We start from the raw sequence: 18,132 nt of genomic DNA on the forward strand, positions 1-18,132 counted from the left end.
CTCAGGAGAATGTGAAGGGGTGTGGTAGGATGAAGTTAATGCTGTGGCCTTTACAAGTGTAAAGAAGTGTCTCCTCTATTCTTGTAACAATCCTAGAGTACATAGACTCTACTGGATAGACAGCATAACAGAACATGGCTTATAGAAGATCTCTTGGCTACCAAATCTGGTCTCTCCCTGCCCCTGCTGACAATCTTATTTCCTGTAAATGGAAAGTTGTAGACCTGTGTGTCCAAATGCAGTAGCCACTAGCCACATGCACTATTTAAGTTTAAATTAAATAAAAAATAAGTTCCTAAGCTGCGCTAGCCACATTTCAAGTGCCCAGTAGCCACCCATGGCTAGTGGCTACCATATTGGGCAGCACAGATATAGGTCATATCCATCACCAAAGAAAGTTCTATTTGAACTGTTCTATATCTAGTATGTGCAAGTGTATTTTTTGTGTATGGTAGAAAATAATTAGAGTCTGTGGCTTTTCTTTACCAACCTCATTGTAACAATTTGCTGTTCATCTGAGAATACTGTATCCACTTAAAATTTTAATTCTGTTCACAAAATGTAATACAGATCCATTTTCCAAATTTTGAAGGGAAAAAAAAAAAACCCTAGAAAGTGACTATCCCTTCTTATAAACCCACCTCCCAAAGACAATCATGATTAATAGATAAGTTTGGGGCATATTCTTCCAGCTATGTTTTTGTTGTTGTTGTTTTGCGGTGCGCAGGCCTCTCACAGTTGTGGCCTCTCCCTCTCCCATTGCGGAGCACAGGCTCCGGACGCGCAGGCTCAGTGCCCATGGCTCACGGGCCCAGCCGCTCGCGGCATGTGGGATCCTCCCAGACCGGGGCACGAATCCGCGTCCCCTGCATCGGCAGGCGGACTCTCAACTACTGCGCCACCAGGGAAGCCCTCTTCCAGCTATGTTTTTATACTTTATGCACTTAATTATTTTTGGTAACAAAGACAGGCTGTGCCCCTTTTGCCTATTCCCCTTTGTAACCAGTGCCACACATCTTCAGTCTTTGCCTTGTGACGCCAAGTGTGCCAGGCTCAGACCTGCGACCCCTGATGTCATGCTTTAAGTCATGGAGCTCATCACCAAAGATGACTTGAGAACAAAGTAACATATGGCAAATGCATACCTTGAGAGCATTTCTTCCTTGTTTAGATTCTTTGGTTCACGACTGTTTTCCAGCCTGACTGCCTGACACTAAGTGCCAGTTTTGCGGAGTGCACATATTTGAGGAATGTGGCTTTAAGCTCTCAGGCTCAGTTAGTTTAAGCCGTTCATGTAATGAATTCGTTCAATGTTCTTTCCTTACTGGAGACGTGAACTGCACTATATTTGGAACTACCATTTGCAACCTTATACGCCACTGCCTGGGTATTTAGCCACAAGTTTTGATCACCGTGAACTGGACTGAGGAAGTTATATGGTGACAGATTTCATAAAGACTGTGCTGAGGAGAGATGTAGCTGGCTTGAAAACCTTCAGGGACTTCAGCTTGCTGCAGCTGTTGAAATGAGGCCATGCGCTCCTCCCACTGGACCCTGCTTACCTGCTTAATGCCTGCCTCGCCAGCTTGAGCGACTGTATTACTTCCACTCCTAGGCTTGCACCATTAATTTGGTAACTATACCTCACTGCTTCCAACAAGTAAAACAAATGTGCCATCCAACTATAAATGACCCAGGTGTGCACCAAACCAAGACCTGAGATGCAAATAGTCAGAATAGCTTTCGTTTTTTATTTTTTAAAAATAATCCTTTATTTTAAAAAAATTTTAATAGATTTTATTAATTTATTTATGGCTGCGTTAGGTCTTCGTTGCTGCACGCGGGCTTTCTCTAGTTGCGGCGAGCGGGGTCGGGGGTGGGGGGCTACTCTTTGTTGTGGTGCGTGGGCTTCTCACTGCAGTGGCTTCTCTAGAGCTGTGCGGGTTTCAGTAGTTGTGACTCGCGGGCTCTAGAGCGCAGGCTCAGTAGCTGTGGTGCACAGGCTTAGTCGCTCTGCGGCATGTGGGATCTTCCTGGACCAGGGCTCAAATCCGTGTCCCCTGCATTGGCAGGTGGATTCTTAACCACTGCGCCACCAGGGAAGCCATGAATAGCTCTTAATGTCCCTGTCATCTGTGATCCACCCTTGACTGCTCCAAAAGGATGCTGGGCAAAGGTTCTCATTGGTATGTGAGCATCACAGAAACAACAGAAGAGGTGAGAACAGCACCAGCCTTTTCTAGTCATTAATAAAGAATACAGTGTCGCTGTGTTCTAACCTTACAACCTGCTATTGGATGTGGGAGGTGTGCATTTTGGTCACTCATCAAAGGATGTTGGTTATTGAAATATCAGAAGAAGCCTGTCAGAAAAGCCCCACAGCACTGGACTTGAAGGCAAGGTTTTGATGCATTAGTTCCATGGCAATGGAATCCAGATAGCAGACTCATGACAAAAACTTTCAGAATGAAAGTATATTATACGAGGCACTGAGACTATAGAATCAATTAAGGCAGATTTGGTTTCTGCCTCATGGAGCTTACAGTCCAGCAGGAACAAGAATTATTGAATGAGTAACGTGAAGTGTGATGAGTCTTTGGAATGGGAAGTGCCGGGGGGTATAAGAGGATATTACTGGGGAGTCCAACATAGCCTCAATGTTCAGGAAAGGCTCCCGTGAAGAAATGGTGTTAAACTGAGACCCAAAAGATGAGTAGTTGCTAGCCAGGCAAAGAGGACAGGGAAAAGTGTCCTATGTGGGAGAAACGGCACATGCAACACAAGGCCTATGGCTGGAGAGAACCTGACCTACTTAAGGAACTCAAAAGAAACCCAGAATAGCTGGAACAAAGAGAGGTCTTGGGAAGGTAGTGAAAGAGGGATCTGGAGAGGTAGGCAAGGCCCAGACTAGGGAGGGACTTAGGTCACGTTGAAGATTCTAAACTTTAGCTAAATGACAATGGGAAACCATCAGTCTCCTTACCTGTAAAGTGAGAAATAATAATCTCAGAGTTACCAGGAAACAAAATGAGAAGAATGCAAGTGGAAGGTCTTGTAAGTTATAAAGCATGATAGGAATATTACTAACATTATGATAGTAGTAGTAGTAATAAGCAGTGCTGCTTTCTTAAGTAACAGAGGTAACAGTTCAAATCTCCTAAGAGGGAATATGAAATTTTTTTTTTTTTTCTTTCTGACCGTGCCATGCAGCTTGCAGGATCTTAGTTCCCGGACCAGGGATCAAACCCGTGCCCCCTCCAGTGGAAGTGAGGAGTCTTAACTACTGGACCGCCAGGGAAGTCCCTGAAATAGTCTATAACATATAAAACTCTGACTGAAAGGAACTGATGGAAAGGTCAGAAGTTTATTGCAGTTCAAACTTCCAGTGTGAGGTTCATGAAGCCAGGCACGAGCTGAGCTGTTTGGAGCAGGGTCATGCCATTTATGGCCACATGTATGTCTCAACTCCGCACTGACTCTTCAATGCCACTTCCAGGAAAGATCAGTGTTCTGCCTCCTTCTCAAACCCACCAGAGCACAACGGCTGACACATTCTTTCCCCTTCACTTCTTCCAGCCACAGCTGGGGCCCAGCATCTCCTAGGTCAGCTTTTATAGAAGCTGTTCCCAAAACATTACACTCTTCTGAGCTCTTCACGGCAAGATAATTATCCCAGTTAGCACCTGCATTACATTTTAGGAGAAATTCACCTTTCCAAATCTGTGATGTTTTATTCTACAGCGGTTCTGTGAAGTAGCCACAAATGAATCTCACAGAAATGATGCGAAATTGGGGGCCCTCCCCTCCTGTCTGACCGGCACAGATATGCTACCAGGAGAACTTAATGGTTCATTTTAGGCCATTTCCTCTCTGCCTGCAACACATTAAACTTTACCCAAGGACAGAAGGGCAGAGCTTGTGCAGGTGCAGGCATTTGATTTAGGCGCCATTAACCTCTTCCCAGCCCTGGCCAAACAAACGAGACACAATTCTTCCCCAGAGCTCACTACCTACCATAAATGCTCCACAGTACCACAGACCAGAGGTTGCAAACTTGTATTTTGTCTTTGATTTACACAATGCCTTTTAAATCTTTTTGAAAATTTAAATGCCAGCTTTAAAAAATCATGGTATTTCACACAGAAATCCAGATTTCCAGCTTTTCTTTTTTTAAAAAAAAATTTATTGGAGTATAGTTGACTTACAATGTTGTGTTAGTTTCAGGTGTATCTAGTTTTTCTTGAAAAATCGTAAGATCTGACATCAATGTCTGGAGCTGAGTACAGACTTATGACCAGCACTCTACCACAGTCCCCTCTGACTAGATCCTTTATGAAGGTCCCATGACAGGCCCAGAATATCTGAGTTTGTGCACCCACCCCTGTACAGACCACGTACCATGAATACCGAATCCCTCCTTTGTGACCCTTTCATATGCACAGGGCTTACTCTGTTTGAATGCAACTTTGGGAATGCTCTGGAGACCTTTATGTAGATGAGAAAAAGCCTTGGCCACTCCAGTCCATCTCTGGTGGATCTTAATTATTTGCAGCTATTTCCCGAGGGTAAAGGTAAAAAGCTTTATTCTATCAACCTTCTCATAGGCCACTCCTTTCTGCTGTCTCCTCTGTTCCATTCTGACCCCTTTGTTCATTCATTAGAAATTCAGAACTTTTTTTTTTTTTAATACTTATGAAGGTGCTGGGACAGTGGCCTCAAATCATTTTTGGAATGAGATGGAGAACTTAAAAGATGCATTACTGGGGCTTCCCTGGTGGCGCAGTGGTTGAGAATCTGCCTGCCAATGCAGGGGACACGGGTTCGAGCCCTGGTCTGGGAAGATCCCACATGCCGCGGAGCAACTAGGCCCGTGAGCCACAACTACTGAGCCTGCGCGTCTGGAGCCTGTGCTCCGCAACAAGAGAGGCCGCGACAGAGGCCCGTGCACCGAGATGAAGAGTGGCACCCGCTCGCCGCAACTAGAGAAAGCCCTCGCACGGAAACGAAGACCAAACACAGCTGAAAATAAATAAATAAATAAATAATTTAAAAAAAAATGCATTACTGGAATCCTACTTCCAAGTATATATCCAAAAGGACTGAAAGCAATATCTCAAAGAGATACGTGTATACCCATGCTCAGAGCAGCATTATTCGTAATAGCTAAAAGGTGGAAGCAACCTAAGTGTCCGTTGATGGAAGAACGGATCAACAAAATGTGCTACAATGTAATACTGTTCAGCCTTAAGGGAGGAAATGTATCAACCTCGAGGACATATGCTAAGTGAAACGAGCCAATCACAAAGAGACACATACTGTGTGATTCCACTTACAGAAGGTATCTAGAGCACTCAAATTCATAGACAGAAAGTAGAATGGTGGTTGCCAGGGGCAGGGGTGAGGGGAAAGTAGAGAGTTGTTCAATGGATATAAAGTTTCAGTTTTGCAAGATGAGTAAGTTCTAGAGATCTGTTACACAACCATGTGACTATACTTAACACTACTGAACTATACACTTAAAAATGGTTGATGGTAATTTTTTTTAACCAGTTTTTTAAAAAGTATTTTAATGTGTCACTGGGTGTCAGGAGACCTGAGTTCTGCTAGAGGCTCCAATGCTGACTTGTGCGACCTTCGGCAAGGCACTCTCTGGAACTCAGGTCGTCGTCTGCAAAATGGGACAGTAGAAGAGAGAATACTGAAAACACCAACCTCAGTATGGGGCAGACGGATGTGACAGTGTGTGTGAGCAACGGAAGGCTCTGCAAGTATTAGATGTGGTCATCAACTCAAACTGTGGTCTCTTGTGGTGACTTAAAATTAGATTAAAAAAAAAAAAATCGAAGGTCTGTGTCAAGTGCCAGAACCTTACAGACAAGAGCCTGCCCTCAAACTGCTCACTAGTGGAAAAAAACTAGAAAAAAATTTACAATATAATGTGTCACACGTCAGCCTAACATATGCCAGATTCAAATACATAGCACTTAACTTCCCTATTGAATGGGATGAAGGCTGGGTATACACTACATGTTGTTTGGGTAAATCAAAAGTCTCAAATTAGTTAGAACACAAGTTTAAAGCTTGATAATCTTTTCAAGGTGTTTAGTCTAAAAAAGAAAAAAAAATGTGTGTGTATTGCTTAGACTCATTTTTTACTGATATTTTAATTCAACAATTAACTTAATCTATTAATATATTAATTTACTAATTGAATTTAATTAACTTAACTCCCATTTAAAGAAAAGAAGCCCTGGGTAGTTGGAACAAAGAGCACTCCTGCTGGCTGGAATGCAGTCTACAAAGGAAAGCCCACAAGTGCTGGGGTTGGTGGAGATCAACATCCATAGTCTGTTGACACAATTACGCCTCCAATAACTATTATCCACAGCCAAGCTAGTCTACTATGATTAAGCTTTGTTTCTTTCTCAGTTTTTTAAAACATTTTTTTCCTGGAGTTAATCATTAATTCAAAACAAAAATTTTTTTTTTTGGCTTAGTTTTCCATGTCCCTATAATGAATTTATTCTCCACCATCACCAGAAGTGTAAATTTTTCCTCTATTCATTCCATCTGATTTCTTGGAGACGTCCCTTCTGTCCTCCTGCCCCAGTCCTGATTACTCTCAAAGGCCTGCAGCCAGGTTATGTCACCCTGGGATTTCCTTTCATCATCATCTTGAAGATTCTCTTCATTTCTCACCTCTGTTGAATATCCTGTTTCCAGGATCACGTCTTCCTGTTTCTTGATTTATTCTTGTTTTGGTGTACCACATCCTCCAGACGTTTCCTAAGAAAGGGTACATGGGTAGGAAGTAAAATTTTTTAAGATTTCACGCATCTGAAAATATGCTTACTTTACTGAATTCACAATTTGGCTAATTCATAAAGTTAGAGGTCATAAATAATTCGAAAGCATTCCTCCACCATCTTCCAGCATGGCTGATGGGAAGCATGGTACCATTCTGACGGCTGTTCCTTTGAACGTTAACTTTTTCTCTCAGAATTTTTTAGTAACCTTCCTCTATTTACTCAATGACCTGAAATTTCTGATTTTTTTCCCGTCCATTATGTTGGGCACTCAGTGGGCTTCTCATTCTGGAGATGTACGCCATTTAGTTTTGACTTGATTTCTTGAATTATTCCTTCAATGCTGCTTTCCCTCCACTTTTCTCTATTTCTCTGTAACTCCTCTTAGTTGAATGTTAATCCTCCTGGGCTACTGCTAGCTGTTAAAAATCTTTTCATGCCAATTTTCCAGGTTATTTTTTGGAGGAGGGCCAGGCTGCGCAGCCTGTGGAATCTTAGTTTCCCAACCAGGGATCGAACCCAGGCCCTTGGCAGTGAAAGTGCAGTCCTAACCACTGGACCGCCAGGGAATTCCCCAGCGTTTTTTTTAAAAACAGGATATTTTCTCAACTTTTATCTTCCAACCCTTTGACTGAAGTTATTGGTTATCATATCAAGATCTGTTTTATTCTTTTAATATACATATCCTTCTGTTCTTATTTCTTGGATGTAACATCTCCATATCTAAGAATATTTATCATCCTTTTATAAATTTATTTTTATTTATTTACTTTGGCTGTGCTGGGTCTTCGCTGTGGCACATGGGCTTTTCATTGTGGTGTGTGGGCTAAGCTGCGGTATCTGGGATCTTAGTTCCCCGACCAGGGATCGAACCCGGGCCCCCTGCATTGGGAATGTGGAGTCTTAGCCACTGGACCACCAGGGAAGTACCTATCTTTTTTTTTTTTTTTAATATTTATTTTTTGGCTGCACCGGGTCTTAGTTGCAGCATGCAAACTCTTAGTTGTGGCATGCATGTGGGATCTAGTTCCCTGACCAGGGATTGAACCCGGGCCCCCTGCATTGGGAGCTCAGAGTCTTAGCCACTGGACCACCAGGGAAGTCCCCTATCATCTTTTTAAGTTATACTTTGTTTTGTTCTGGTCTCTGTGCTGTTTCTGTATCCTCTAAGTTCCTTTGTTCTTGTTTGTTTGTTTGGTCTTTGTCTTTCATGTTAGAGATTTTCTTCAACTACCTGGTAATCTCTGACAGTCCATTCATGTTTAAGACTGAGGCACTAAAGTTTTCTGGAAGCTCTGTGTTCTGAGACAGGGCTTTGCAGTTGGGCATTACTATAGTGAGTTGACTTTCACTTGGGACGCTCAGCTCTTAGTGGGTTGAATAGCGTCCCCCCCCAAAAGATATATCCACATCCTAATCCCCATAATCTGTGAATGTGACCTTATTTGGAAAAAGGGTCTTTGCAAATGTAACTAAGTTAAGGATTTTGAGATAAGACCACCCTGGATTATCTGGGTGGGCCCCAAACCCAATAACAAGTGTCTATAAGAGATAACACAGAGGAGAAACAGAGAGAAGAGGAGAAAGTTATGTGAAGATGGAGGCAGATTGGAGTGATGCTGCTACATGCCAAGGAACACCTGGAGCCACCAGAAGCTGGAAAAGGCAAAGAAATGCTCCCTAGAGCCTCCAGAGGGGACGCGGCCCTGCTGACATGTTTTCAGACTTGATTGATTTCAGACTTTTGACTTCCAGAACTGAGAGAGAATAAATTTATTTTGTTTTAAGCTACCAAGATTTTGGTAATTTGTTTTAACAGCCCTAGGAGACTAATACAGTGTCTATAGGTATTTCTTCTTGAGCTGGTCAGTTTTCCCAAAGGATCCTCCAATCTACTGACTGTAGGGTAATATCCTGGCTAGGAGAATCTTAGGGCCAAGTGTGACAAGGGGGCCAGGTCGCACCATCTGTTATGTAGGCTTGTTTCAGCTATGCTTAGCATCCCAGAGTTCAGATTCTTTCTAGATTAGATTAACCTTTCTTTTTTTTTTTAAATAAATTTATTTATTTCTGGCTACACTGGGTCTTCATTTATGCACGTGGGCTTTCTCTAGTTGTGGCGAGCAGGGGCTACTCTTTGTTGTGGTGCACGGGCTTCTCATTGCGGTGGCTTCTCTTGTTGTGGAGCACCGGCTCTAGGTATGAGGGCTTCAGTAGTTGTGGCACGCGGCCTCAGTAGTTGTGTTGCATGGGCTTAATTGCTCTGCGGCATGTGGGATCTTCCTGGACCACGGCTCGAACCTGTGTCCTCTGCATTGGTGGATTCTTAACCACTGCGCCACCAGGGAAGTCCCTAGATTAACCTTTCAACAAGGTGTATTAATCGTGTTTTAAAAAACTTTCTGTATTTGACATCTTGGGGCTTTGCTAGCCCTGGACAGACTGGCCCTCCCAACACTAGCCAATTCTTAGAGATAGTAAACCATTCTCCTGCCAGTGCACCTTTTATATATAAACAACCGATCCAAAACCCTTACTCCAACCACCTACTTTATCAGGCTCTCACAATTAGAGTCACTATTCCTCTGCCCTCATCACCCCAGGGCCAGATACCAGACAACTAGAGATAGTCCCTGTGCCCCAATGTCCACTGAAATTATTAAACTAGCCAATCCTAAGCCTGCTTACCCAGCTTCACCTGTTCCTTCCTGTGGAAACCAAAATAAAGGCTGTGGCCAAGTTGTATATCCATACAATGGAATACAACAAAAAGGAATGAACTATTGCTATGTGCAACAATGCTGATGAATCTCAAAAAAAAAAAAAAACACTGAGCAAAAGAAGCTAGGCACAAAAGAGTATATGCTGCATGATTTATTTATAGAATTCTTTTTTTTTTAAATTTTTTGCCCACGCCGAGCGGCATGTGGGATCTTAGTTCCCTGACCAGGGATCAAACTTGTGCCCCCTGCGTTGGAAGCATGGAGTCTTAACTACTGGACCACCAGGGAAGTCCCTAGAATCCTTTAAAAATGCAAAAGAAAGATGGCAGAAAGCAGACTGTGGTTGTAAGATGGAGGGTTGACTGCAAAGGGGCATAAGCTGTGGTACTGGTAAACTGGTTCTAAAAAAAATTTTTTTTTTTTTTGTGGTACGCGGGCCTCTCACTGTTGTGGCCTCTCCCGTTGCGGAGCACAGGCTACGGACACGCAGGCTCAGCGGCCATGGCTCACGGGCCTAGCCGCTCCGCGGCATGTGGGATCTTCCCAGACCGGGGCACGAACCCATGTCCCCTGCATCGGCAGGCGGACTCTCAACCACTGCGCCACCAGGGAAGCCCCCATACTAATTTTTAACACAACCTGACAATGAGTTGAACCAATTTAAAATTCTTGAAAGTACATTTTTGTGGGGGGGGGTGACAAAAATGTTACATAATAATACTTCAAATTTCATTTAAAATTGAACTACGTTGAGAAGTATGCCAATATTTCAGTGGTGGATATAATTTGGGATTACAGGTGATTACAGGTGATTTCTGCTTAACTCTTCATGCTTTTCAAACTTCTCCAGTGAGAAGCATGTATTACTTTGATAATTAGAAAAAGAACAAAGGAAGAAAATAAAGGAGGATTGAATAAATGAAAGGAGAAAACGGCTGAGGGTGTTTGGTCTGTCTCCAGACTCTGTGACAAACACAGAACCGGGGTAAGACTAGACAATCTGCTCCACTTCCTTCACATCTCTTGGAGGCCCTCCTAACTCAGGATCCAGGAAGCTTTTATCTCTATATTCTTGCCTTTTTTCTTCTTCTTCTTCCTTCTCTCTATGTCCCCAGTACTGAGTCCCTTTCTGCTTTGGGGTGGGGGGGATACAATGTTTTAAAAAACCACCTATTGGGACTTCCCTGGCAGTCCGGTGGTTAAGACTCCGCGCTTCCAATGCAGGGGGCAAGGATTCGATCCCGTGTCGGGTAACTAAGATCCCACATACCATGCAGCATGCCCCCGGTACCCCAGCCAAAATAAAATCACCTATTTTCAGATAATGGTTTATAGAGGCTTGGTTGTGCCAGGTGCTGCAGGGCCCTTGCCCTTGAGCTTGCAAATCATTCTCCAGACTTTCTCCCTACTCCTTTCCCTTGATTTTTAAAAACTAATTTTTTAAATATATTTTTTGATCAAAAAAGTAATACTTGTTCGCTGAAGAAAACTTGGAACACACAGAGAAGAATAAAAAATGAATATAGGGCTTCCCTGGTGGCGCAGTGGTTGGGGGTCCGCCTGCCGGTGCGGGGGGTGCGGGTTCGTGCCCCGGTCCAGGGGGATCCCACGTGCCGTGGAGCAGCTGGGCCCGTGAGCCGTGGCCGCTGGGCCTGCGCGTCCGGAGCCTGTGCTCCGCGACAGGACGGGCCGCGGCAGCGAGAGGCCCGCGTACAGCAAAAAAAAAAAATAATAATAATATAAAAATCATCTGTAATCCTACCACCCAGAGACAGCCATTATTAACATTTGGTTTATACATTCCCAGTCTTTTCCCTATTCATGAATACACAGGTATAATACATGCTTCCCTTCTTTGAACCAAACAGGACATCTATGTGCAACCTGCAAAACTTTTTGAGGTATACCATACAGTCAGTGCAAAAAATGCATGACTCTTAGGTGTACCTCTTGATGAATTTTCCACATAAATACCTACAATATTTTAACTTATTTTCTGTACTTCACAATCTACTATGAACATCTCCCACACGATTAAATTATCTTCTACAGCATAATTTTTTTTTTTTGCAGTACGCGGGCCTCTCACTGCTGTGGCCTCTCCTGCCGTGGAGCACAGGCTCCGGACGTACAGGCTTCAGCGGCCATGGCTCACGGGCCTAGCTGCTCCGCGGCATGTGGGATCTTCCCAGACCCGGGCACGAACCCATGTCCCCTGCATCGGCAGGCGGACTCTCAACCACTGCGCCACCAGGGAAGCCCTACTGCATAATTTTTAATGGCTAACTACAATTATAGTAGTCCATCATACTAATGTATTGTAACTTATTTAACCAATCCATCACTGTTAGGTATTTGGATTGTTTTCAGTTGTTAACCACTGCAGTAGTTTCCTGTCACTACTGTAACAAATTACTACAACCTTAGTGCTTTGAGCAACACAAATTTATTCTCTTACAGTTCTGAAAGAAGTCTAAAATGGGTCAGCAGAACTGTGTTCCTTCTGGAAGCCCTAAGGCAGAATCTGTTCCTTGCCTCTTCCAGCTTCCAGAGGCTGCCAACATTCCCTGGCTCATGGCTCCACATCACTCAGGCTTTTACCTCTTGTCATCACATCTCCTTTTCTGACTCTTATCCTCCTGTCTCCTTCTAAGGACCTTTGTGACTACACTGGATCCACCCAGACAATCCAGGATAATCTCCCCATCGCAAAATCCTTAATTTAACCATAGCTGCAAAGTCCCTTTTGCCAGGTAAAGTAACATATTCTTGGGTTCCAGGGATTAGCACATGGACATCTTTTGGGGAACATTATTCAGACCACCATAGCTATGAACAGTCCACTCTCCCACTTCTTTTTCTACCTCTGCTCTTCCTTCTTTTCTCCCTCTCACTTTTAGTGCCTACTAGTTTGTAACCCCATTTCCAGTTCCAAAATCTTTTCCTTTTCTTTCTCTCTTTATAGAATGTTAAGACATAATTTATCCTTGGGAGCTCAGTGACTGTTTCTGATCTATTGACTTCTAACTTCTTTCCCAAGCACCAGCCTTTCTCCCAAATCCCAATCAAGAATGTACAGTTTCTGGGAATTCCCTGGTGGTCCACTGGTTAGGACCCAGAGCTTCCACTGCCGGGGGCCCGGGTTCAATCCCTGGTCAGGGAACTAAGATCCGTTAAGCTGGACGGCCCAGCCAAAAAAAAAAAAAAAAAAAGTACAGTTTCCCTTGATTGTCCCCTTATGACATGAAAGGCTAAACGTTTCTAAAACTGGCACACGACCCCTCCCCTAACCTCTACCCCACCTTCCTGCACCAACTCAGCTCCTACACATGATCTTGTTTTTAAAATGATTACTCTCAAAAATACTCAAGGCTGGAGACCTAGGACTCACCTTTCATTCTTCTATCTCCTTTGTCTCTAATCAGCCGCTAAATCCAATCAATTATTTTGTGACTTAGCATTCCTCTAATATTCACCTAATATCTTGGCTGTTGCTAGACTGTGTAATCAGAGGATTTTCTCCCCATCCAAACCATACTGGTTGTATGGGGGTGGATTATCCTCTCCTCCAGGAAGCCCTCTTTGACTGCCCCTTCCTGGGATACCATCTCCCCCTTTTAGAGAAAAAACCCATAATTAAGTGTCCACTATGTGCTCAGCTTTTCAACCATCTTAAAATTTAATCTTTAAAGTATGGTTTTAATGTTTACAAATGAGGAAACTGAGAAGCTAAGTAACTTATGCAAAGTAACAGAGCTAGTAGATGGCAGAACTTGAACCCCAGCCTGACCAACTACAATGCCAAGCTTTTTGCCTCTATTCCACATGACCTCCCTGGAGTTAATGCCCATGGTTTAAAACTTGCCTGTTCATTAAAATCACCTGGCAGAGGGACTTCCCTGGCGGTCCAGTGGTTAAGACTTCACCTTCCAGTGCAGGGGGTGTGGGTTTGATCCCTGGTCGGAGAGCTAACATCCCACGTGCCTTGTGACCAAAAACCCAAAACATAAAACAGAAGCAATATTGTAACAAATTCAATAAAGACTTTAAAAATGGTCCACATCAAAAAAAAAAAAACCAAACCCTTAAATAAATAAATAAATAAAATCACCTGGGGGACTGATTCTGAAGCCCCACACCAGAGCTACTAAGATTCTCTGAAGGTGGAGCCCAAAAATCTATTTTTAAAAATTTCTATACTCATCATATGACATATTTTATTATTTATTACTAATTAGTATGCTTAAAATACATGCTTTATTCCACCAACTAGGGGAGGAAGTACTGTCCTATTCATCTTTGTGACCCATCCAGTGCCTTTATAGAACAGGCACTCAAAAATATCTGTTGGTTATTTAAATGCTAAATAAACTATGAGGTATACTGTGAGCTACACTGTAGTAAGAGTTCAGAGGATAATAACAATAACAACAGCTAGCACTTACTGAACCCCCATCATATGCCAGGCCCTCACTGTTCTAAGAAATTTACATGTATTAACTTCTTAGGACTTTGCAATAATCCTACAAGGCAAGATCAGGACACAATTTGCAGGGCCCCTTGTTCAAAAATTATTAAGAATTTCAACATGGTGACAGCAGAGCATTAAACCAAGTGAGGGGCCAGCATTTCTAAGCACCTGTGTGACTGTATAGGTCTCACACCTATAAGCCAACCCTGGCTAAAACTATTATCTCCATTTTACAAATGAGGAAACTGAGACACAAAGATATCAAATAAGCATTCCCAGTATCACACTGTTAGTAAGAGAAGATATAAATGTGCACTACCTTAGTTGTAGAAGGCTTCATTGCAAACTCTATATTTACAAAGTTCTCCAGTCCTTCAAGGTTCAGCTCAAAACCCCCTTGTCTACTAAGTACTCTCACAAGTCAGGAAAAAAATCTCTCCTCCTCCTCTGATATTTTAGCTCCATGACAGCATTTGGTTTGAAACTTTCTTATGGACTTTATCACATCCCCATGTTATACCTGACATAACCTGGGAGGTGGGGGGTACATCTAATAAATTCATGTAGTTGAATGAATGAACAAAGAAACAAACTTGTGCATGACCTGAAGACTGGGAGAGATGAGGAGGGAACCTAGGCAGGGGACAGGCCTAGGATAGTGCTGAGCACTTATGCAGGATGAAATTATATGACCGGCTTGATTGGACCAATGGTACACATGGGCCCTAGTGTGGATAACACTGGAAAAGACGGTGAAGTTAAGTTTTACAAAGCTAGACCATCACTTCTCACGGGACATAAGGACGAGTTGCATGTACCCCTCTGAGGTCAGCCAGCTTTGCTCAGGAGGAAAAGGCATCAGGTCATAGAGTGATTGCTTCTCCTCTCGCAGCCAGTCTCCTCACACATAAGCACCATGGGTTAGTGGGGGGACTGAGCTGGAGAATGCCATCTGATCTCATCCATTCACCAATTCATTGTTTAACAGATACTGGTGAACAACTCCCGTCATAAGACACTTGCACCGAGCACTTTCCCAACTCCCATTCATGCTCAGATCACCCAATGGTATGGCAGAGATTCTCCCATTTCACAAGACTAAGACGTTAAGTAACTTGCTCAGGATCAGACAGCAAGAAGTGGCAGAGTAAGACTGAAATCCACGTTCTCTCTTTAATTTCAGAATTTGTTCATTGGACATGAATATTCCTGTTATAGAGAATAGCATATCAAAACCCATGGACTCCATACACAGCTCAAGAAATACAACCTGAAGCCCCTGTGTACCTCTCCACATTCACTAAACCACATGGCCTCCAATTCCTCCTACTTGGGAAACACTGCAAATGGCATCACCATCCGGAAATCTAGCAGGCACCAGTGACACCTCCCTCTCCTTCCAATCAATTACCAAGTTCAATACCTATCTCTATTTCCACTATTCCTTCTACCTTTCTCCTTTCTACAAGTATCAGCTCATATCTGGATTATTGCAATGGCCTCCTAACTGGTTTCCTTGCATCTGCTCCTCTCTTTCCAGTCTTAATCTTCACATTGCAACCAAAGACCTTTTTAAAACCTTTGAGTAGCTGCCCTCTGGTCTTAGGATATAGACAAAAGCATTGGCATGTGAGGCTCTCACATGGTCTTTCCCTTACTCAACACTCTAGCTTTGTCTCAATCCCTTGTTCCCTGTATTTTGGGTGTGCCGGCTTTCTTGCAGTTTCTTATAATCTCTGAGCTCCCTCCCACCACAGGGCCTTTGCACACGTTTGTTCTTCCCTTCTCCACCTGAATTAACTCTTCCTTTCTCAAGTACGCTTTCCCTGAGCCTCCTGGCTGGGTCATTCTTTGGTATCTCTCACTTTTACAACTTTACATCTGTTTGTGAGATTAATTGATTAAAGTCTTTCTTCCCTAATAGGCCAAGGGCCAAGAACCACTCGCTTCGTACAAAATACATGCTAAATAGATAATAGCCAATGTATATACAACATATACAAGATGCCAGGCAGTGTTAGCTCTTAACATGTATCAACTCACTAAGACCTCCTAAAAGTTGTGTATGAGGCAGGTACAATTATTAGCCCCACTCTACATAAAGCAAAGAAAATCACACAAGCTTAGAAGTGACAGAGTTGGGTTATGAACTCAGGCAGTCAGTTTCTGGAATCTGAGTGCTAAGCACTCACATTATCGCGCCCAGTAGCATCTGCTGAATGCATGACAGTGTTGGCTGTTTTTGATAGGGACTACAAAGCACCTATCTTAGCTCAACTAAAAAATCATTTCATTTGGCTGTGGTAAGGACCTTATGTTTGACTGGAACTTTGCTGCAAAACATTTATCTTCCCAGCATTTTATTCCAGCTACTTTAAAAATCCATTTCCCCTCACTGGTAGTATCATGACTGATGTTGAGCTGATAAAAGGACAGGAGAAACTTGGCTTGGAGTGAAACAGAACTGCGGATCATTTGTAGTATGGGTAATACTCATAAAGACAATACAAAGATTTTGATGGACGTCATCCCAATCTTCATTGATTCCTAATAAAGTTACACACACAGGGCAGTTCTTCATCAGCTGGTAGGTGAAGCAAAAGGCTGAGATTAAAAGGACTGCTAAGCCACAGGAAATCAAACAGTCACAGGATGGGTAAGGAACGGTGTCCCCACACTTCCAGCTTTAGAACTCCAGATATTTCTGGCAGAGAAAGATCTCGTCTTCCTTTAAGGAATAAAGGTAGCTGGCCAACCTTTCCTAATTCTTTTTCTGTGTGTGCGCTGCGTGGCTTATGGAATATCAGTTCCCCAGCCAGGGGTTGAACCCAGGCCACGGCAGTGAAAGCACGGAATCCTAACCACTAGACCACCAGGAAACTTCCTAACTCTTGGTTGGAACTTCTCAACAAGGACAGAGTTGCTCTTAGGTTTTCCCAGTATGGCTAGAGTAGGGCAATTTTTCCACAAGCTGAAGCTATATGGCAAAGAGCTCTGTAAGCTAGCTGCATCCAATTAACCCTAGATCAATATGGTGAAAATGTAACAATTCTGGAAATTCTTCACCTGGAGCCCCTGTACCAATGTAAGGGGAAGTCAAGAAACTGTTCGCACATTTTCTTTATGTTCATTTTGCTAAGAAAATCTTTCATTAGTTTCTTTGAGGGCTTACAACTAAAAAGGCTAAGAACCACGATTCTTTATGCCTGTACACACATTCTTTCTGGTTCACGGTTGCGCCTTTATAAAAGTGCCACGTTCGCAAGATGAAACATTTCTATTCTTTCAAGTACCTAATAGCTATGAATGGGAGTGTAAGAGAAATCCAACTGTCCAAACCACATAAGTTAGACCTTATAACAGCACAGGCCTCAAATTATAAATAGGTCTAAAGTAACTGTATTAGCATTCACCTCCTTGGAGGAGATGCATGTAAGGCCAAGAGCAGTCAGGAGCGCTTGAGTCCAGTCCCAGTAAGGCCACTAACCGGCTGAGTAACCTTGGACAAGGTGCATACCCTCTCTCGGCTTCAGTTTCCACATCTGCAAATTGGAAGTTGAACCGCATGGTCTTCAAGGTCCTTCCCAGCCGAAAACCTGGTACCAAGTAGGCCTAGCCATTAAAGCAGCTTCCTGTCGGCGCGGGGCAGGGTTTTAACGGTCCCCCCCTCCCCCGCTCGAGCCCGCGAAACCCTCTTCAACACGCCCCTCGGAGTGACTGCGCTTTCCCAACCGCAGCCCGGACACGGCTCCGCCCCTTCCCGGGGGCGTCCCGTCGTGCACTGCGCCGGGCTTCTAAAGCGGTGGGGCACCTCCCGCCTTTCCGAGGCCCCGACCCCAAACTCCTCTCCCCAGTTTTTTAGGGTGCCCTATCCTATCAACGTCTAGTATCCCAGCCAATCAAGCAGGCCCGGAGTCTTACCTTCTGTCCACCCTCCTCCCAGCGCTCAGACGGCCTCAGCTCACGGCCTTTACCAGGCCAATCCAATCAGCGGCAGGCTCTGGCCGGCCTCACCCCAATCTCCCGCCCCTCGGCCAATCCGCGCCCCCATCCCGCTGCCCGCCCAGCCAACCCCGGGCCTTGAAACCAGCGAGCGAATGGGCGCAGGGCGGCCCTTCAACGCTGACCGCCG

The 18,132-nt window shown here is 43.8% G+C and overlaps 1 long non-coding RNA gene across 1 annotated transcript; it reads right to left on the reverse strand.

Moving 5' to 3' along the window:
* Positions 1-1,656: 1,656 nt before the first annotated feature.
* On the reverse strand, positions 1,657-17,823 carry LOC309838649. Its single transcript, XR_014298376.1, has 3 exons — positions 17,518-17,823; positions 6,700-6,786; positions 1,657-5,668 (listed from the first exon to the last, which is right to left on the reverse strand). It is a non-coding gene; the product is annotated as an uncharacterized lncRNA (long non-coding RNA).
* Between the last annotated feature and the right edge of the window lie 309 nt (positions 17,824-18,132).

This window comes from Grampus griseus (genome assembly GCF_964374135.1).
Source record: "Grampus griseus genome assembly, chromosome: 20".
In the NCBI taxonomy this organism is placed as follows: domain Eukaryota; kingdom Metazoa; phylum Chordata; class Mammalia; order Artiodactyla; family Delphinidae; genus Grampus; species Grampus griseus.